Source organism: Elephas maximus, chromosome 6, assembly GCF_024166365.1.
Source record: "Elephas maximus indicus isolate mEleMax1 chromosome 6, mEleMax1 primary haplotype, whole genome shotgun sequence".
Lineage (NCBI taxonomy): Eukaryota > Metazoa > Chordata > Mammalia > Proboscidea > Elephantidae > Elephas > Elephas maximus.
In genome coordinates, this window is record NC_064824.1 from 77,794,109 (window position 1) to 77,817,266 (window position 23,158).

At 38.4% G+C, this 23,158-nt stretch overlaps 1 protein-coding gene across 3 annotated transcripts in view; it reads right to left on the bottom strand.

The window, feature by feature from the left end:
* Positions 1–23,158, bottom strand: part of ZNF385B (zinc finger protein 385B) — a 402,225-nt gene that overhangs the window by 113,744 nt on the left and 265,323 nt on the right. The gene's annotated exons all lie outside the window — the stretch shown is intronic.

The window sequence follows — 23,158 nt, forward strand, 5'->3', positions numbered from 1 at the left end:
CCTTCACTGCCAGTTTTAAATGGTGGCTTGACCAAGCTCCTTTCAAACTCTTCTGCCCTTGTTGAATGAACCAGCCACATCAAATCAAATGCCTGGTGATATATAAATGTACCATGCATCACGACATCCCATCCTTGACTTGACATCTGTGTGCACTTCTCTAAATATAGGACTCATCCCTCGGCATGCACAGTTAATATAAATCTAGCTCTTCTGCAGGATTTGAACCCCGGCCCTTTAGCCCAGGCCCATGTACTATTGCCAGCTAAACTGCAGGGCTACTATCATGAGTATCACCACCTCTCAGCCTTCCAGTGTGCCCGCTGTCTTCCTGATTCTGATAAGTGAAACTACACTGTATATATGTTATTTCTACTATGTATAGGTTGTGTATTCATCATATCATTCCTGCTTTTATTATAAAAACCAAACCAAAAAAATCATTCCTGCTTTTATGATATGTTGGTGTTATTTTTGTTTTGTTTTTTGTATGATTTAGTAGATATTTTTGGGATCTGGGAACACAAAAAATTTTTCCTATAAATTAACGGTAATTGTTTCTTTGCTTTACCACATTTTGGCTTACAGAAGTTTTCACAGGAACACCCTGCTTTTGGAGAGCAGGGGGAACCCATATCTGTGTTATACAGTGTGGCTATGGCTGTACTGTTGTTTTGCTTATGCTAAGCTAATTGTCATTGATACTGATGAGGTAGCTTAGTAGGCATTCAAATGAAAGAAAGAAACTTGAAGTGACTGATGTTTGCAAATGTCAGGAAGGATTTTGCACCTTTGGTTGTGCAACTTAGCACATGTGCCAACGACAACCAATAATAACTTTACTGACTTACAGAACAAATTACACTTACCCAATTCAGAAATTTGGCATATATTATCTTTTTATGTCAGATTTGCACAGGTAACTATCAGGATAGGTATATCTAAGGGAATAATGAGATGCAACAAAAAAATGGTAATTATAAAACCAGCTCTTATAAATAGTACATTTGTCCAGACCCAATGATCTCAGTTATAAATAACAAAATAACATTCTAAATAGTACATGGTATGATAAAAAAAAAAAAAAAAAATTTTTTTTTTTATGATAACTGTATATTTTCTCTCCAGATAACAACTGTGCACTTCTTGCTCACATACTATTTAGTTCTTCATGATTAAAATAAAATTATAGTCAGGACTCTAGTTCACATCTGTTTTTTTTTTCTTCTCTTTTTAAAGTTTCACCCATGATCCCATTTAAAAAATCCACTGCCAGTCAAATCAATTCTGACTCATAGTGACCCTATAGGACAGAACAGAACTGCCCCAAAGGGTTTCCAAGACTGTAATCTTTAGGGAAGTAGACTGCCACCTTTCCCTTGAAGACCAGTTGGTGGGTTCGAACTTTCAGTTTTTCAGCTGCCGAGTGCTCAATGACTGCACCATCAAGGCTCCTTTCTACCCATGATAGCCTCCCCACTAAGAAACCTCTTTGCTCAGTAGGAATTGTGTTGATATCTCTTTTGAAGTATTTTCTTTCATGGAGCTAGGCAAAATATTCCATTCTCTTTTCACTTTTAAATCATGCCTGATTCTTGTATTTTTCTAGGACATTTCCAGGTCCAGCACACTAGTCCAGCCTCAAACTCCCAAGCCCTTTTTTGTACCTCTCATATGGTGGTTAAGAGCTATGGCTGCTAACCAAAAGGTCGGCAGTTCGAATTCACCAGGTGTTCCTTGAGAACCCTATAGGGCAGTTCTACTCTGTCTGATAGGGTCACTATGAGTCAGAATCTACTCAATGGCAATGGTTTGTTTGTTTGTTTCATATGGTCTTAGTTTACTTCAGTGGCTCTCAAGTGTGGTCCCCAGATCAGCAGCATCAGCATTGCCCAAGAACTTGTTAGAAGAGCAGATTCCAAGGTCTTACCCCAGACCCACAGAATCATAAACTTGGGGGGTGGGGCCTAGCAATCAGTGTCTTAACAAGCCCTCCAGGTGATTCTGAGGCATGCTGATCTTTGAGAAACGCTGGTTCATGGTGCACGTATGTACTAAGAGCAGAAGGAGAACAGAATAAGGAACATTTAAGTCTCGGAGACAGGGGTGGACTATGAGAGAGGTAAAGGCTCAGCAGAGGGTGGCATTTGAGTGGTGATATGAAGAATAGGTTAAGAGTTTGGATGCATCCAAAAGAGGCACAAGGCAGCCCTGACTCAGGCTCATTTGTTACCCCATGCCCTTGAGTTAATGCAGCCCCATCCACTCCAAGACCTTAATCCATCAATCACCCTATTTTTCTTCAGCCGTTCCATTTTTAAAGAAAATAAATTGTCTTCCTTTCTGCTGGCCTCTTGGTCTGTCAACTACTCTGCTTTCCCTTGGTCTTTAACTCCTCTTAGAGTAATCTGTACTTCCTTTTTCACTTTTTTACTGTTTCATCACTTCATAAACCCTCTCATCTGGCTTCTGATTTCTCCAGGCTAATAAAACTATGTTTCAAAGACTATATCAGTCCCCTTTAACCTCTGGACCACTTGAAGAATATGATCCCATATCGAAATGGCCTCTTTTCTAATTTCAGCTTTTGCATTCCACCTACTTGTTGGATGCCCCCTACCTGTGTATCACATTGGCCCCTCAACTTCAACTTGGACAAAATTAAACTAAAGTAGTCATCTCAACCTCCTCCAGCTTTCCAAGGGATGTTCTTTCTCTGGTGGTCCTCATTTCAACACCTAGCACCATACATCTTCCAGTTGCGCAGACTATAAAACTGAAGCTATGCTTGACTTCTCCCTCTTCTGGCCTCTGAATCAAGCTAGTTATCTTTATGACACCTGTCACATCCTTTTCCTTTTCACACCCTTCATTTAGGTCCTCATTAACTGTTCACTGGCATAATCCTTTAATCGTTATAGTCCCCTTGCAATCAAATGAATTGTTAAGAAGGGCAGCTTAAATCAGTCATTTTCCTATTCAGATGCGTTCCATGTATCTCCTTAGTGAGCTACAGGATCTGAAATCCAATACATCTCATCTAATCACTAGGCTGCGACTTACCAGCTGGGCAACATTAAATGAATTAATTGGCTTGTTAAGCCCCAGTTTTCTCAGTTGTGAAGTAGAAACCACGCAGTAATCGTAGCTCATGAGGAGACTTGAAGGAAATAATGCACGTAAATTCTTACCACAGTGCCTAGATTATTTTAAGGCTTAGTAAATGATAAGCATTAACACCACCACCATAGCCACGGCCATAGAATACAAGTCAAACACCTCAGTTCAGCATCCATCCCAATCAAAAAACTTAACTGAAAACATTTCCTCACTTACATTTTCAAAGATCTACTAAACTGAATTCTCCCTTAAGAGCTAGGACCGCTACTATTTTTCTTTCTGTCTCTGGCCTCTTAGGCAGTGCCTCACACCCAGTAGTTGCTCCAGAAGTGTTCCCTGGAAGCACTAGGTGGTTCCCATACATACACACTCTCTTAATTCTACCACTTTGTTCATGCTGTCCCTGCCTCTCAGGACACCCTGCACTTTTTGTCCCTTTCAAATTCTCTCCATTTTTAAGTGGCATTTTAAATACCATCTCTTCTAGGAAGCCTTACCAGTTCCCTCAAAGCATCACTCTCCTCTGAAACTCAATATATTTCATTTACACCTCTTTTTTGTACTTAAGATATTGTTATGTATTATTTTTGTACATGTCTTCTTCCCCAAGGAGCTAGCTATCCTGCATTAGAGACCAGACTTTATTTACTGCTGTTTGCCTATAAACCCTAACCCAGTGCCTTGCCCAGAGAAGCCACTCCATGAATGTGTGCTAATGAATAAGGTAAAGGGGAATGACATCCACAGTTTACAATAAAAGCTGTGCCACTGTATACTACCTGATTAAAGACTTTCATTCCCATTGATAATTATGATCTTCAAAGAATAAACACATTGTGAAATTACAGAAACAAGTATGAGAGGACACCTTATAAATGGCATGCATTCCAAACCTTGTTTAAAGTCACTATTTTAGAACTCAGAATCATTTCTTACAGAAACAAAGTCATAAATGGTCATTGGTCTTTAACTCCTTTTCAGTTAACCCACAGAGTGGCTACGTTAGATAGAGCATTACATTAGCAGTAGCACCACAATGCCAACATTATTATGTGGAGTCTTGAAAAGGATTCAGTATCCTGTGAGTGTTGATGAAAATGTTCAGTCTTCCTTGCAAAATATAAAATCATGACTTTTTTCTTCTGAATATTTTAAGACATACTACAAAAAGCCATAGCCAGGAGCCAGTTTTACTGCTTATTCAAATGCTTACTTTTCATTATCAGGATGCAGGTGATCTAGTTAAAAAATCAATTTATAATTATCAATTATAGATTGTAAATTTAGAAATGGAAGTCTTCTATAAAGTTGTCTATATATTTGAATTTTTAGAAACCAGAACTTATTTTTTTTTACTTAAAATTTTAAATTTACTTCCTTCGTCTTCATTTTGGATTAATTTTATAAATTAATTATGGCCGCAGATACTTCAGCTTCAGCTGCTTTACCCACACCCCTGACACATACATAATGGCCTGTTAACAAACTTTTAATTACATTCATGGGGGGTCCATTATTTTAAAATAACCCTTCAGTGAGTAAATAATCCTTTTCTTTTTTTTAATGGAAACATGATAGCTTTTCCAATTATCTGAATTGCGATTTTTAATTTTCACAAATTTATTTCTTTAAAGTAGGGAGGCCTATAAACAAGGCAGTATCTATGAAAACCAGGCATATTTGCACTGTCACTTACACTTCACCTAAAACTGAGTTAGACATCACAGTACACTGGGACGTGGAAAAACATGGTTCCTAGTCCTTAACATGGTGGCTGTCTGGAGAAAAAAAAAAGTAGTATGTCTGAAACAATCAGAGACTAATTCAAGGCCACATAAAATTTAGTATGTTACAACCTTGTTAAATTACAAGGCACAAATACAACAGCTTTACAGGAGAGAATACAAAGTCCACAAGGGCTAAGATCTTTGTTTTGTTCACTGATGAATCCTAAACACCTGGATCCGTGCCTTGCACGTAATATGAGCTCAACATACAATTGCTGCTCTAAGTGAGAGACAAATATGGGTTAGGATGTCTAGGGAAAGTTCCGCTGTGAAGGCAAGGCTTGAGGCTTAAAATATACAATTCCTTGATTCTACCTTTTGCTCACACCTACATCTGGTCAGCAAGTCCTATCGTTTCTACCTTCAACATATGTTGCGAATCCTGCTGCTTCTCTCCATGTCACTGCCACATTCTAGTCCAGGCCACCAGCATCCATCTGTACGAAAGTTAATGACTCCTAACAGATCTTTCTGGGGCCACTTATGCTCACATACACTCGGTTCTCCACACAGCAGCCAAGCAAACTGAAAATCCAAACCGAATCACGTCACTCCAGTACTTAACCGTTTCCCACTGCATTTACAGTAAAACCAAAACATCTTTCCAGGGCCTACAGGTACCGCATGAATAAGTCCCTGTTTACTTCCAAAACCTCACCTTTTACCACTTCTCTCTTACCCCAAGGTCTAAGCTTCCGCTCTCTTTCTTCCAAATTCATTCCTACCTCATGGCTTTTGCCTTGGCTCTTCTCTCTGCCCGGGACTTTCTTTCCTCATTGAATTGTGTCTCAGTTCACTTATCACCTCCTCAATAAGGCCTTGTCTCTATTACGTCACTCTGTTTCATTTACTTCATGGCACTTGTCTAAAATGATCTTTATTTGTTTTCTTGTTCATTATCTTCTCCCACTAGAATGTAATCTCCATGAGGTTTCTAGAACATTGGCAGGCCTATGGTAGGCACTCAATACATATTTTAAATGAATAAATGATCACATTTCCACAGCCTTTTCAAGTATGAAGATACTTTTTTAGCATCAACTAGTTTCAAGGACTTCTCTCATATTATTAGTTTTTTTTCTTTAGTATTTATTGATTATATACAAAACTGTTATGAAGTCAGTAACATTTAAAGTAAACTGGTATTTCATTAATCACAGTAGGACTGCCATACTTTTGAGTAACAGTATGTTGGGTATGTGTGATACATGGTATTTATTCAATCTACCAAATGCTTGGTGTGCATTTCCTTTTACGGGCATACAAGGAACCTCAGCCCACAGATGTTATGGGACCCACTGATTGATATACAGGCTTGAGGGAAGAGGGAAGAAGTAATGGCAGCTGTCCTAGTCAGAAATTTCTCAAGACAGAGATAAGAATAACCCTGATTTAAAGCCTTATTCTAAACTAAGGATACATTAACTTACTTTTTAAACCTAACACCTAAAGTATCTGTACTTATTACCATCAAGTCGATTCCAACTCATAGCGGTCCTACAAGACAGGGCAAAACAGACCCATAGGTTTTCTAAGGCTGTAATCTTTATGGACATCGTGCTTGGTAAAATAGAAGGTCAGCGAAAAAAAGGAAGACTCTCAACTAGATGGACTAACACATAGTGGCTGTAACAATGGGCTCAAACACAGCACTGACTGTGAGGATGGCTGAATTAGGACCGGGCAGTGATTCTTTCTGTTGTGCATGGAGTCTCTATGAGTCAGAACCGATGCGATGGCACCTAACAACAACAGCAACAATCTTTATGGAACAAACTGCCACATCTTTCTCCCAAGGAGTGGCTGGTGGGTTAGCAGCTGAGCACTTAACCACCAGGGCTCCTATGACACCTAAAGTAGAGTTTACTAATCATCTCTACACATTTGTATAGAAATAGTTAATGCTTACATAACATTTACTATGTGCCAACACTGTTCTAAACACTTTATGGACATTAAGTCACCCAATCTTCACAATAAGTAGTAAATCAGCGACTCTCTATCATAAGTATTTTATAAATGAGGATAGGAGGCACACAAAGATGACGTTTCTTGCCCAAGGTCACAAAGCAGGTAAGTGCAGAGCTGGCATTCAAACCCACAGTCTGGCTCTAGAATGCATGCTTTTAACCATTATGCTATGCTGTCTTGCTAGTGTAAGTAGAAGGTACCATCTCTACACTGGTAGAACATTGCTCACACTATCTACAGTATATAAGAAAAAATAAATAGCAGATGTCAGCTATTCCTAAATCTGCACGTTTCACCCCAAACATTCTCAAGGAGCTGTTTTCCGCATTACTGCAAACTAAAGGTCGCAAATTCTTAGCAGCAAGTGACTTTGTGAAGCAGTTTTATATCATGGAGAAATCATGAGGAAAATCTAAATCAAATACCAAATCTCACTGTGCCTTTGATATCACTGTGAAAACAGCATGACTTTCTAGGACTCACTCTGAAGTCTGAGATAAAACGATAGCATATCTTAAAATCACTTGAAACAAAAATGGATTTGTGAGTGTATTCCTGACTCACCAAGGATGTTTTATTTTGACAGGTTAGAACATAAGGACACAAACCTCACCTTAATATATAAGGTCAATATATGAGGTCTCTAAGTGTGCAAACCTCAGTGGTTTCCGTACAGCACTGGGTCAGCCTGTTTATGAAAAAAGGTCAGTGTTAGCTTATAGCTCCAAGACAGAATTCCAATAAGGCTGAGATTGTTCTGTCATTCATATAATGCCCTTCACTTATTCCCTGATCTGTTCTCTCCTTTTAACAAAGATTAATTAGCTACCCTGTGAGATGTGAATGAATCAAGGAGGAGTCTAGTCTACTGAACACAGCACATGTTGTGCAATATAACCCTTAGGTAATAAATCTTCTGGGAAGCAGGTCTTCTTTTCTAAACGGAGCCTGTCTTCACTTTTCTCATGTGAGACTTGGCAAATGGGACATTCTGAGTCTGACAAGCTGCTTCTCTGCTCCTCGGCTGACAACTCTCTTACACAGATGTCAGCCGGAAACTTTACTGGGGCACGTAGGGGATCAGAACTTTTGAATCATGTCCAGCCAAGGGAGTCCATCATCCCTCAGCTCTCTGCCCGCCCCAGCCCATCCAACAGCAATATGTCACTCCTGCAAGTCAGCCCAGCTCCGATAAGACAGCGAAGAACATGGGAGAGGGGAAGGGTTGGCTGTCAGCATGAAGCTGGTTTAGGGAGTTCCTCTTTGGGAAGCTCAGCCTTCAAAAAGAAGTAGAATCTCTGCATTTCTGTGATGTATTCATTTATAGAGATTTGGGAGCCTGGGAAGTGATATGAAGGAATTTAGGGTCTTTTATCATAGTGTGGTAGCTTTAGAATCAGACCCCAGTTCAAATTTCAGTTCTGCCACTTTCTACCCATGTGACTTCGCAGAACAGCTTACTCCCTGAGCCTTGGTTCTCTTGTCAAAAATAGCACCTATCATTTTTAGGTTTGGAAGGGTGAGAACAATATGATGCATATAAAATGTTTGGCACAGTGTCTGGCAAAGAGTAAGCCTTCAATAAATGTTAGTTCCGTCTTTGTTTCTCTGATCCTGAAAATGGCCAGGTGTCTGGAGGCCTGGATTTAGAAATGTCTCCACTGTCCTCAGCATTTTCATTGGCTTTGTTTTGTTTTGGATTCTTAAATTAGAATCTATGGACCCCTCTTCCCAAGAATTGTACGCAGATATCTGCAACTATGCTCATTTTTTTTTTTTTTGTGGAAAGGAATTTGTTATTTTAATTGGATTCTATAAGGATTCTGTGATTCAAAAGAGATTTAAAATCTCTGCATATATTTCTGAAAAGTTGCAGACAAACTGAATATCTTTTTGTAAATCAAATTTGAGTTTTAATGTACTAGAACGGCGTGTGAGTAAAATAATTCTGTAATGTATCTTTCTGTAGGGCAAATACTTGTTACATAAACTGCGTATTTAATTCAGAGTATTTGTTTTTGAAAAAGATGTAGATTTTCATATATCAGGTTTGCTTAAAATAGAACACATAGTGCTATTATGTGCATAGTAGTTAACTTCCACTAACAATTTACATCACCACCTGGGGTTCAAGTTCAAGTTCAATGTAAAATGAAAAAGAAGGCACTCCAGAAAGTCCCTCCTCTTAACTGGACATAATCTTAGTTATCTCCTGCTCCAAAATCGTTATTTTATGGATGAAGAAATTGAGGTTCTGAGAGGTTATGTGACTTGCGCAAAGTCATGGCAATAGTTGCAGACAATGAGGAATAACAGCAGTAAAAACAATGACAGTGATTATGAAAATGATGACAGCACTGTGATCTACTGAGCATTTACTTGGGCTAAAGCTTTTTAAAGACTTTAACCTCATGTACTTTCACTACAACCCTAGAGGAAGATTTTATCACCTCCATTCAGCAGGTGAAGCACTTTGCCCAGGGCTCCATAGCCAGTAAATGGCCAAATCAGAACACAAACCCCCTGTTATGCTTGAGTGACTGGATTCTCAGGGACAAATTTAAACTGCTTCCCAAAATACAGTACAATGGAGAGTCATATGGTCTGAAAGTAAAAACAATGAACAAGTTAGTTAGAAAGATATACAAGCAGTCCCTGATTTATGACGTATTCAGTTACAACGAACCGTGCTTAAGACTATCCTTTTTTTTTTTGGACATCTTATCATTAGTAATATGTACTACACATAATGTTGCAGTGCATAATTTGTTGATGTTACCATTTTCATGCCAACCCCCAAAGACAAATAAAGATCAGATTTATAAAGACACTGATAATAAAAGGTGATAATAATAAAAACTTAAAAAAAATGAGGTATTTGACTTATGTCAGAACTGCCTTAACCGCTGCACCACCAGGGCTCCAGTTAGACATTAAAAAAAAAAAAAGAGAGATTAGTAGGTCTCAATTTGCATTCTTGCTCCAGGCCTCCCAAGTGGTAGAACAGGGCTTTTCTACCTCCAGAGCTACTGTCTCTTAGCTTTCCCAGTTCTTTGATCCCTCTGAGATAGCTTCGTACCTGCTCTGGCTCCTGTTTTCCTTGCTGTACGTTTACTGGTGACCCAGTATGAAATCTATGTATCTAAACATCTGTCCAACATTTAATGATAGCTGACTGTCAGTCACACACTGTACTAGATATTAGGGTTATAATAATGGGGAAGAAAGCCTTAGTTCTTGCCCTCATAGAGCAAACCGCCTGTAAAAGGTCCATCTGAGTAAACTGGCATTTAAAATACAGAGTGGTCAGTGTGACAATAGGAGTGATATTGGGTACACTAAGGGAATATAACTCATGTTTCACAGGGGTCCAGGAAGGCTTTCCAGTGAGGTATAAACTGATAAAATCTGAAGAGTAGGTTTTATCTTTAGAAAAAAGGTGTGTTGCAGGTACGTTTTCAAGTAGAGGGAAGAACACGTAAGGCCTGGAGGCAGAACAAGCATGGCGTCCTGAACTGAAAAAAATTCAGTATTGACTAAAGAATGTCTTTAGGGTGAGAAAAGGAGCTCTGGTGGCTCAATGGTTAAGCTCTTGGCTGCTAACTGAAAGGTTGGTTGTTCAAAGCCCCCCAGCAGCTCTGCAGGAGAAAGACCTGGTGATCTGCTCCCATAAAGATTACAGCCTAGAAAACCCTATGCAGCAGTTCTACTCTGTCTCATGGGTTCACTATGAGTCAAAAATCTACTTGATAGCACCTAACAGCAGGGTGAGAAATGTGCCTGTTGCGGTAAGCTGGAACCCGACCAGCGTGTATTTTATGTCATGTTAATATGTTTGGACTTGACCTAAAGGCAGCAGTGAATCAAAGATGATTTTAAACAAGAGCGTGACATGACGAAACTTTCACGTTAGGAACATCAAGGTTTGGAGAATGGATTATGCCTCATGCGACAGAGGTCTAGTGGGGAAAGGGTAGGTGGGACAGAGGCTGGTGAAGATAAGGAGTCCAATTAGGAGGCATTATAATAATCCAGGTAAGAGGTAAGCTAGGCAGTGGGGATGGAGGAATGAAGATAGATAAAGAAGACCTTAGGAGGTAGAATCGATAGGACACGTAACTGATTGGATAATGGGCTGCTATCTAGTGGACTAAAGCAAAGCTCCCAGTCTGGGTAGGTGGAGGGGTCAATCACAGAGAGGGAACAAAGAGGAAGAGGTAATCTTGAGGGGAAGTTAGTTTCTGAGCTTTGACCTTAGCAACCCCTCCAAGTCATGGCTTTTGGTTTTCATCTTTCAGTACCACACGCTGAGACTAAGGGTCCAGAGCCTATGTGCTAGGCTGTGGGGGCCTCCCCTTCCTACTCTGTCCTGGTTCTTCTCCACCCACCAGGAGGAAGGGTGGACAAACAACAGATATGAATACGGGAAATTGTCTAATGAGGCCATCATTTATAGTTCTTCAGTCAAAGACAATAATTTGTTTAAAATATTTGGTCATCATAAAAGTTACCGGGATCCATTATGCTGAGTGAAATTAGTCAGATGCAAAAGGACAAATATCGTATCAGACTACTATTATAAGATCTTCAGAAATAGTTTAAACTGAGAAGAACACATTCTTTTGTGGTTATGAGGGGGGAGAGGGAGGCTGGGAAAGGGTTATTTACTGATTAGATAGTAGATAAGAACTATTTTAGGTGAAGGGAAGGACAATACTCAATACAGGGAAGGTCAGCTCAACTGGACTGGACCAAAAGAAAGGAAGTTTCCTGGATAAACTGAATGCATCGAAGGCCAGCGGAGCAAGGGCAGGAGTTTGGGGACTAAGGCTTCAGGAGACATCTCAGTCAATTGGCATAAAAAATTCTATTAAGAAAACATTCTGCATCCCACTTTGAAATGTGGCGTCTGGGGTCTTAAATGCTAACAAACGGCCATCTAAGATGCATCAATTGGTCTCAACCCACTTGGATCAAAGGAGAATGAAGAACACCAAGGTCACAAGATAATTATGAGCCCAAGAGACAGAAAGGGCCGCATGAACTAGAGACTTACATATCCTGAGACCAGAAGAACTAGATGGTGCCCGGCCACAACCGATGACTGCCCTGACTGGGAACACAACAGAGAACCCCTGAGGCAGCAGGAGAACAGTGGGACGCAGACCCCAAATTCTCATAAAAAGACCAGACTTAATGGTCTGACTGAGACTAGAAGAATCGCGGTGGTCGTGGTCCCCAAACCTTCTGTTGGCCCAGGACAGGAACCATTCCAGAAGACAACTCATCAGACATGGAAGAGACTGGACAATGGGTTGGAAAGAGATGCTGATGAAGAGTGAGCTACTTGTATCAGGTGGACACTTGAGACTGTGTTGGCAACTCCTGTCTGGACGGGAGATGGGAGGGTAGAGAGGCGTAGAAACTGGCAAAATGGTCACGAAAGGAGAGACTGGAAGGAGGGAGCAGGAGAGTAAATGGGAGTACGTAAGGTGTATATAAGTTTATATGTGAGAGATTGACTTGATTTGTAAACTTTCACTTAAAGCACAATAAAAATTATTTTTAAACAAAGTTACCAGGATCACCCAATAATTGACCAAATTTCCATAATTATATTTACTTTTCATGTGTCTCAAAAATTAAAACAAGGATTCAGGTTTAGTCACTATTCTCAAGTATTTGATGCTAACCTAGTAAATGTTTGCCCTTTAAAGATAAAGTTGATTAAGGGATGGCGTTTTTTTAATTCATGCCCTTCCCTAATACACCTTTTTTTTTTTTTAATTCATGCCCTTCCCTAATACACCTTTTTTTTTTTAATTCATATCCTTCCCTAATACACCTTCTTAGACTTTACATAGGCATTTTAAAGTGTGTCTGTATCATCAGTTAATACTCATCAGTATACCTGAATTATAGTCTCTTTTCTCAGTCTCGAAGAATTCCGCAGGGCTATTAATACCAGAAGGAAAATTTTAAGTAATAGCACTTAAAAAACAAACAAGCAAGCAAACCCGTTGCCGTCGAGTCCATTATGACTCATAGCGACTCTATAGGACAAAGTAGGACTGCCCCCATAGGGTTTCCAAGGAGCAGGTGGTGGATTTGAACTGCCAACCTTTTGGTTAGCAGCTGAATACTTGACCACTGTGCCACCAAGGCTCCTATAGCGCTTAGCCTTTGATAAAAAGAATAGTATAATTTTTATTTTGTAAGACTAAACACCAACTTATATGCTAACCATCCTTTGTGAAACCAGCTGTTACCAGAATAAACAAACAATAAAAACCAAAACAGAAGAAAAAACAAACAAACAATAAGCTAAGGGATAGATTCAGTTCTTCACGAAAACAAACTTTTCAAGTAAAGTGGAACATTTCGCTCAATATTAATAGTCTGTACAGTTTGGTCTTTTAAAAAAATGTAGAATTTAGGTTGAAAGCCAAGTCTAAGAAATTAACTTTTGAACTTATTACTAGTTGTACTATGTGAATTTTTGAAGTTTTTAAAAAAAGTATAAAAATCAATACCACCTCAGGAGAAAAAAAAAAAATGGATGAGAAAGCTATCAAGGGCTGCATCAATATTTTAAGCAAGTTCAGAGGAAAAAGGTAATTCATCATGTCAGCAATGCCAAGGTTTACTAAGATCTGCTACCTACAAGTTTTGGATGAAATGTTTAATTTCTTTAAATTTCAGTTTCTTCATATATAAAAGGAATAGAACCAAAACAACCTCACTAAGATGCCAGAGAAAATGAAGCTTATAACGAGCTCCGATATCCACTCGATACAAAGTAGAGCACTAGTAGCATTATTATCACCGGCAGTCCCTGGGTTACAAATGAGCTCTGTCTCTGTCTTTAAATCAGGTGTGTAGGTAAGTCGGAACAACTGCATACCGTTCTTACTTAGCCTTCCTTTAGTGTAAGAAAAGGCTCTGAAGCCTTGTCAATGATGTAAAAGCTGCACTTGCAGCAAGAGCAGGCGATTGTGATGAAGAATTTGTTAGGGGCTTGTTCAATCATTTCAAAAAAAAAAAAGGGGGCAAATTTACATAACATGAAAGGGCAAGTACAAACTGTAGGTAAATCAGTCGTCCGAACTCAGGGACGACTCTGTAAATTCATCTTTTTTAGTTACACAGACCAATATTCCTGTGAATAAAATGGAATTATTTTTTACATTACTCCTTTACTCTAATGCTCTTTAAGGTTGATAACAAAATCTTTCCCCGTGAAGAATGGGCAAATAAAAATTAACAAAGTAAGGATATTTTAATAGAATAGAATTTACCCATGCCTAGATTAAGGGATTTGAATCCTGCACAGGAACTGCATTTTACAGTGGGGCAGATATAGTTAATCCACTATATATCCAAGGAAACACAGATCTGCCCCCTTCAGTGGATAAAATGCACCTCAGAACTGATGCTAATCAGACAGTCAGCATTGTCATGGCTCAGAACACTGTACTCTAAAGTGAACTTTTCTGATTATCCTTCTCAAAATTGTTAGGCGTCATCTTAACCCAAACAACAAAGTAGAAACTCCATGGAAGCAGAATCTAAACTCTTTCTATTTGGCTCTGAACAAGGTATTTATCTGTTTCATCCTGAGCAAGGAGCACAGTGGAGTTAAAAATATCCCTGAGTAAATAATAGTAAAATCTGCTGGGTAACCACTAAAATAATGAATATTCAAATACTCATATAATAGTCAAATTATTGTAGCTACTTATAGGAAAAGACCATTAAATATCACAAAGCCTTGAAACAAACTAGCTGGAAGCGATACTAAAGGAAGCTAATCTAAAGTCATAGTTATACACAGAGGAAATGATAAATTTTTCACATGGCATAAATCATAAACATTTTTAAGTGCAGAAAAAAATGACAATTACCTACCATCTTCCCTTATGGTTCAGGAGAGTTAGGGTAAGGATGGAGGATATTAGGGAATCAGTTAGGGAGCATGAATGAGAAGATTTGACCTGAGATGCTGGTTCATATCCTCCCTCACCCCTTCCTTCTTGAACTTCTTTTCAGCCCTGCCTTCTGGAATATGTCTCTCTCTAGGCCCTCGAACCTCTCTGACGAAGCTGCTCTGACTCCTTGAGATCTGCTCTTCCTCTTCTGGTTCCTGGTATGTTGATATTACTCAACAACATTGACCTTTTGCTTATAGCCCTCTCCTTCCTTTCCCTGGATGATATCCTGCCTCTCAGGGTGCTGTCTCTGCTAATGCCTGCTACTCAGAGTCCAGGTCTCTGCCCCAAGCCTCAGCTCTATACATCCAGACACCTTGTAGGGATTTCCAACTGGATACCCCATAAAAAAAAAAAAAAAAAACTAAAACCAAACTTATTTGGGCTGGAAGATTTTGCTCTGAAATGTGACAAAATAAAATTACTCATCCTAAAGGAGCATCCTGAAATAATAAAAAAATATATATATTCAGAAGAGGAAGAAAGCTAGAGAAAAAGTGTGAGCAAAGAAAAACAAGATTTCTTATAAATCTTTAGCATCCTAGAATTAGATGTTTTAACAATATTTCTAACAATCTGAATACAAATTGAATTTAACATTATCTGAACTTTAAGTTCAAATGAAGGATGGCCACTTGTTCTGTTGTGTTTGTTTTATCTCTCACCAAATGTTAAAACCGGATTGAAAAACAGAAATAGAAATGCTGTTTATTGGGAATTCTCATTGGCTTCGCGCATTGCTCCTTTCTTGTGCAAAGTGGAGAAGGTTTCAAAGCCCACTGTCTGGGAATGAGGCTCCACATGGTAGTAGATTCCTCTTCCCCTTCAGTGCAGAAAGCTAGACCCAGGGGAAGAATATCAATAAAAAAAGGAAAGGAAAGAGGGGAAAAGATTAAAATGTTTCTCTCCCCACCAAAGTTCCTATGCGAAGAATAAGTGGTAATTAGTTATGCCAAAATATTTTGGTGTCATTAAAATGAGGACTTTTTTAAAAAGAGGATGCCCATGTTTCAGAATATGTTCTTAACCTAATGCTGCTGTCGTGGCCAGAGGGTGTTTAAAAGTTTTGAAGTGCTACAAGATTTTCATTGATCTACTAGAATTTCTTCATGGGCTCATTTTTAAGGTAAAAGGTGAAACAAATAGAAGTTCCAATATGTTTGCAGAAAAACTAAATTTGCTTTTAACCCTAAGACAGCTCCTCTCCTTGTATTCTTTACGTTAAATGGTGGCAACTCTGTCATAGCACTTGCCTCCTACCTCTCTTTTTCTTCTTACAGCTACATAATCGCTAGGTCCTAGATGTTTAACCTTCCAATATGTTTCTTCTTTTCTACCTATGGCTGACCCTTGTCCTAGTTCAGGCCCTCATTTCTTTCCATCATTACTGGTTTCCTTGTCTCCAGTTTTAGTCTCCTCAGATCCGTGTCCCATGCTGCCAGAATGATATACAATCAAAATTGAACCATGTCACTCTTCTGCTTATAACCCTTTCTTCATTCATGCATTCACCAAATACTCGTTGATGGTTAGGACATATGTGCCAGAGCTAAGCACGATGTTGGCAGTATGGTATGACTAAGGCAGACAGGATCCCCTTGCCCATGGAGCTTTGCCTTCACTGTGGAGCTTGTTTATGCTAACGTGGCGTGCATGGTCCTCCATGATGAGACCCTCGTCTATCTCCTGAGCTTCATTCCTCACATCCCTGTCTCAAACATCGCATCAGCAACACACGTCTGTTACTATTTCCCTGTACACAGCATGCTGTTTCTCACCTCTGTAACTTTCTCCCACTGATCCTTTGCTCCCCTGCCTAATTCCTATCCATAATTTAAGAGAGGAAGTCTCTCTTTGACCTACACAGGTTGGGTGAAGTATCCCTTTAATGTGTTCCTACAATACCCATATTTCACATCACCATACCTACCACATTGTATTGTAATTATCTGTATAGATGAACAAATTTTAGGCACACCTGGCTCTAGATAAACATTTCCTTAATAATTACTGCACATGAACATAATGACTCATATAGTTAATATATTCTATAATGATTTCAGGAGTCCCTGGGTGGCACAAATGGGTAAGTGTTTGACTACTAGCTGAAAGGTTGGTGGTTTGAACCTGCCCAGAGGTGTCTCAGAGGACAGGCCTGGCAATCTACTTCTGAAAGTGCACAACTTTGAAAACCATGTGGAGCAGTTCTACTCTATACACTTGGCATGACCATGAGTCAGAATCGACTCAATGGCAACTAACATCAACAACATAATGACTTCAGAGAAAACTGGAGCAAAGAGATTCTGATATTACAGACAGTCATAGTTCAGGGAAGTGAGCAGGGGGTGTTTACAGCCCATATCCAGCATGGGCTTAAAAACTTCAGGCAGTTCAACAAATATAGAGTAAATTTAACTGGTCCTCTTGTTCCAGTAATCTCTGTTGCACTATTACGTCTGCCTTCCTGATAAGGTGTTAATTAAGTATGTTGTGATAACGGCAAGCCCTTCTGCTAGAGGAGCAGGTTTGAGAAAAACCTCTTAACAGATGGCTCCAAGCATTTCTCATATGGGATGCAAGGGATCCAGGAAGAAAACTGGATATTCAAATGTACTGAGGCAGTATAAAGTAATCATTACTGCAATGGACATTTATGATATGGAGAAGAAGCCCTATACTCTTGGGCTAATAGAGTAAAAAAGACTTTCTGTGAGGCCCTGGAACATTCCATGAAACAATGAGTAGGCTGCCCAGGCCCAGCTAGATTGAAGGGATCTTGTTTTTTAAGGCCCAGATTAATGGGGAATATGCCAAAGCTACTTCCTGAGATGAGATTTTGAAATAATTTTTTTTCCACTCTATTTATTTCTAGTTCAAACTAGAGTAGATAATATAAAGTTAATTATATATATCAGATACATAACCTCACAGTGAAACATAAAATTTTCTCTTGTAACATATACCATAAATATAAATGAATATAGTTCCTTCCCATCTGTGAGACCTCTTACTGTAATTCTCCAATTACACGGAGCTGGTATCAACTTTAAATAGAAACTTTGCCTGTGTATGTCAGGATATTGCTGGTAGGAAATGTGGCAACTGAACCTGTACTCTTTTATAATTACTACTTTCGGGGAAAAAAAAATGAGGTTAATTGAAGGGTTTACTAAAACCTTATAAATTGCATAACTTATTATTCTTATAAAAATATAATGGCTTTTAAAATAAAAGTTGGGATAATTATGTTTCAGCATTCTTACTAAGGTGAATACCACTTCTGTCCACAGTAAGAAAGAACACTAAATAAAATAATTGTTTAGTGGTTTGTAATAACAGCCTTTCCTTAAAAAAAAAAAAAAAAAAAGAACAAACAACTGGTAGCCATGAATAAATGACAATGCACTTGAATTTCAGTTTTCTTGTGCTGATATATTTAACTCTCATAATGTTTTTAACCTTACAGATGTCCATCTTTCAAAATAAGAAATCTGTAAGTTTTTTAATTGTTTTTCCTTGCTTCAGCAATTATTCATTATTTAATTACATATTTATATGCCATTATCGTTGGTTAGACACCTTAGACACTAATTATTTTCCTTAACTAATGACAGACCTCCAAATGTAGTATATGTATATGTGTGTCTATACATACACACATTGGTAAGTTCTTCATGTAATGTTTATATTTACGTGGTACATTTAAGTACTGTAAATTTCCATTCATAAACTTGAATCCATCTATCCATTCATTTAAATATGTATTAAGCATCTTTTTTTTTTATGAGCCAGGCCCTGTGTTCATCCAGAGTAAGACATCGTCGCTGCTCTCAAGAAGCAAGCAGGGAAAACAAAACAAGCAAGCGACAAGGGCAGTGAGTGAGTTATGTACAAAGCAATGTGTAACTCCTTTCTGAGTACATAGCATAAGCTAAACCACATCTTCTCTCTGTAACAATTATACACAAAACAAACGAATGTAGCGGGTATCTTCAGCTCACCCTCCCAATCCAAAACCACTAGATGGTGTGTGTGGGTGTCAGTCCATGTGCATACATACATATATGCATGAGGCACAGGAAGAAAATAAATAATTTTATGTTAAAACCTACCTTACACTTCTGTGTATTCAAAGTTGCCATGCCCAAATACTGAGAACCATTTAGGATCAGCTCAAGTCAAGTATAATCCCCAAGCAAGATGGTTAGAATTGACTTACCTACATACCTAATGGGAAGCAGTTCTTTTGCCTTTCAAAATCATCAGATTCTGTTCCTGAAACCTGAAAGTCACACTGGCCCTTCACTGTTTGTTCAGCTGGTCACAAATTAGAGGTAATGACATTTACATTGCTAATAGACTTCATTCCAAGTGTGCTAACTCTTGGCTTGGTGTAGTTTCTCCTACCCGAAAAAAAGCTTATTTGACCTTCCACGGGAAAGTTTAACGAGAAGTAATTATGTGAACAAGAACATTCCCTTACTTGTACATCCATAAACATGCACATATATTAAATCCCCAAATGTATGAAATTCTCTAATTATTTATTTCATATGAGAATCAGGACTGATGTGCAAAACAAATTAAAGTATGTGTTACTAATTTTCCCTAGCATACACGTTAGATTACCTGACAAATCTGGGCACGTTAGGAAAGTATCTCCTAATCGTCGTGGTTGACATAAACCTAAGTGGCAATGACCTCTTATGCTGGACTTGTAGAATCAGAGTAGTGAAAAATATGTATTTCAATGGAGACTAAATTCTGGCTAATGTGGAGAAAATTGCAAATCAAATAATTTGGCTTTTCTGTATACCAAACTTCAAACAGCTAAATCTTGCTTCTTGAATGTGTCTTTGATCACAATTACTAGCATATGTGGACTGTTCTTAGCATACTGGTATGAAATGAAACATGAGAATTCTAAACTCAGTTTCTTTTATTCATGAGGACTAATGATCTTAAACCAAAGACAGGTGACTGAAATTAACAAAAAAAGAAAGAAAACAAAAACAAAAACACATTGCCTTGCTTAAAGAACAGCTGGCAATGATTTAAAATGTCTACTAATTGTTCTACTCTGTTACTTGACCAGGAGTATGTGTCTATACGCACACATAGACAGATACTGGGGTGACAATTAAGAGTTTTGTATCTCAATAAATGCGTATTATGAATCTTATAACACTTACAAATTTGTATTCAAGATTAGCCGATAGCTTACATAATAATATTTTATCCCAAATTCCCATAAAATGTATAAATTTGGTGTCACAGTTAAATTCAGTGCAATAGAATTTGATATGTGCTTAAAATAATAACTAATAATTTTGAACAATTTTCTATGTAGCAGGTGCTATGCTAAGTGATTTCTATGCATTACATATTTAATTTTTATTAGAATCCTATGAGGTGGACTCTATTATTTGCATGTCACAGAGAAGATTGAAGAATTTTAGTGACATAAGTAATTTGACCATTTACTGCTAATAAGTGACAAAACTTGGATTAAAACCAAACCTTAGTGACTCTACAGCCAAATTCCAGGTCATATTTGACCTAATGTGGATTAAAAATTAGAAGGCCCGGAATGGAGTTTCAGTGTCAATCAACTATTAGCACTGAGTCCTTAGGGAAATCACTGAACTTATCCAAACTTCAATTTTATAATATACAAAATAGAGCCCATAAAACATCCCAGACATTCTCAGGGAGTTACCATAAGATTCAAGAGATAGTGTAAGCAAGAAAACTGTAGACTGCCCTATAAATATCATTTATTACATTATAATATCTTAATATTTTAAAACTCCCAAGGTATTTTGTGGGGCCAAACAACGGCATTAAACCAAGGATCTCATTAGAGAAAGAGCATTTGGGAAGCCACTGGAGGAATATTTTCTTCTATTACAGGAAATTCTAGGCAGGGTGCCCAGGATGGCACTGGGCAAGTTTTAGAAAAAACATTCACCCTTTGTGGGTGCCATGATAAATCACAGGGAGACGAGTGTCACGTTCACCTCTCATATTGCGAATGTCACCCATAGAGCAGGACCAACTGCGCTCTGTCCAGATGCCAGCTGGGTAGCAGTGCGGTCTGATAGAACACGTGAGAGGCTGACAACTTGGGGTTAGGGCCCATGGAATGTAGGACTGTCCAACAAGCTCAGCATGAATGAGGCTCAGAATAAACTACTTTCCTTAGAACAAAACTGACCAAATTTAGCAGGTTACTGTAAATATCATTTGGAAAGCAATCAAATCAAACAAAGAAAAATATAAACAGACCAATACAGATGCAGACCTCGTCTGTAAGTTTAAATTATTGCTAAAAGCTTGAAACTGAATCCAAGCAAAGAGTAGATAGCAGAGAAATATCTGATTAATAAAATTACAACTGAGAAAACAGAATAATTTCTACATTAAAAATATGAAACATAATTTACTTTGTATCTTTCCATTGCCAGCAAAGCACAGTTCATCTAAATCAATCTACCAGTTTCCTGAGCTACACAGGAAGCTAGCTAAGTCATTACATATAAAAACAAGTATTCTTTAGAAAAATTAATTCTGTGGTTTATTTTCCTTAGGATGAATATAAGTCTTATTTCTTGAGAGCTGTGTTTTAACTTACAGGAAGATAAGCAAGTCTTCAAACTCAAATGTAGCTTCCCAGCAACATCTATCCTAAGTTCAGAGTAATTAAAAAGTCATACTTGGTAAAATGTTTTTATCTACCTTCTTCCCTCACACTAATCATCTTTCAGATGATTTAAAGAGAGTATCATTTGGTGAGCATTTATTCTGTGTGAGGTGCTACCACAGGTGTTTATGGCAGGCACCGCTAATTGTCTTGCCAATATCCATTCTCACCTTCTGTGATACCAGAAGAATTGGCTTAGCAAATTTCTTCCCGCTAAAGACATTTCCCAGCTTCCTTTGCAGCTGGGGCCATGTGACTAGGTTCTGGCTAATGACACATGAATGAAAGTAATGAGTTCCAGGTTGTGCCATTAGGAGGAAAGGTATATTTCCTCCAGATTTCCTACTTCCTTTGGCCTGGGATATGAAAGTGGTGGTGAGTTGAGCATGCAGAAAGGGAATGAAGACCAGAGATGAATAAGCAATAAGATGGAGTAGCCTGGGCTTCCAAGGAGTTGTTGTATCATTCCTGGAGTGTTAGGTGAGAAAGAAATAAACCTCTGTCTTGTAATAGCCACTGTTATTCTTGAAGTCTTGTTACAGTTATCTAGCCTGTATCCTCATTAATGGAGGATTGTACATATGCTGGAGCCCTGGTGGTGCAGTGGTTAAGAGCTCAGGCTGCTAACCAAAGCAGTCAGCAGTTCGAATCTACCAGCCACTCCTTGGAAACCCTATGGGGCAGCTCTACCCTGTCCTATAGGGTCACTATAAGTCAGAATCAACTCGATGCCAATGGGTTTTGGGTTTTTGGTATGTATATTTTCTTAGGTATTACTACCCCAGTGTTTTTAAGACAATTTAGACTCATATTAAAGAACCTCCCTCAAAATCACATAGTAAGTAGTGAAGCTGTAATTTTAATCAAGTGCTTTTTCCATTAGATCTTTTTTATATTAACAGAAAAAAAAATGACTAATTTATAGAAAATTGCTGTTGTTGCTGTTGGGTCCCATAGAGTAAGTTTCAACTCATAGCAACCCTACGTACAACAGAACGAAACACTGCCCAGTCCTGTGCCATCCTCACAAGCGTTGCTGTCTTTGAGCCCATCATTGCAGCCACTGTGTCAATCCATTTCATTGAGGGTCTTCCTCTTTTTCACTAACCCTCTCTTTTACCAAGCATGATGTCCTTCTTCAGGGACTGATCCCTCCTGATAACACGTCCAAAGTATGTGCAACTGAGTCTCACCATCCCCAGTTTTAAGGAGCATTCTGGCTGTACTTCTTCCAAGACAGATTTGTTCGTTCTTCTGGCAATCCATGATATATTCAGTATTCTTCTTCAATACCATAAATCGAAAGCGATGGTTCTTCTTCAGTCTTTGTTATTCACTGACCAGCTTTTGCATGCATAAAAGGTGATTGAAAATATCATGGCTTGGGTCAGGTGCACCTTAGCCCTCAAAGTGACATCTTTGCTTTTTAACCATTGAAAAAGGCCTTTTGCAGCAGAGGTGCCCAATATAATACATTGTTTGATTTCTTCCTTCTTTGATTTCTTGATTGCTTCTTTCATGGGCTTTGATTGTGGATTCAAGTAAAATGAAATCCTTGACAACTTCAATCTTTTCTCCATTTATCT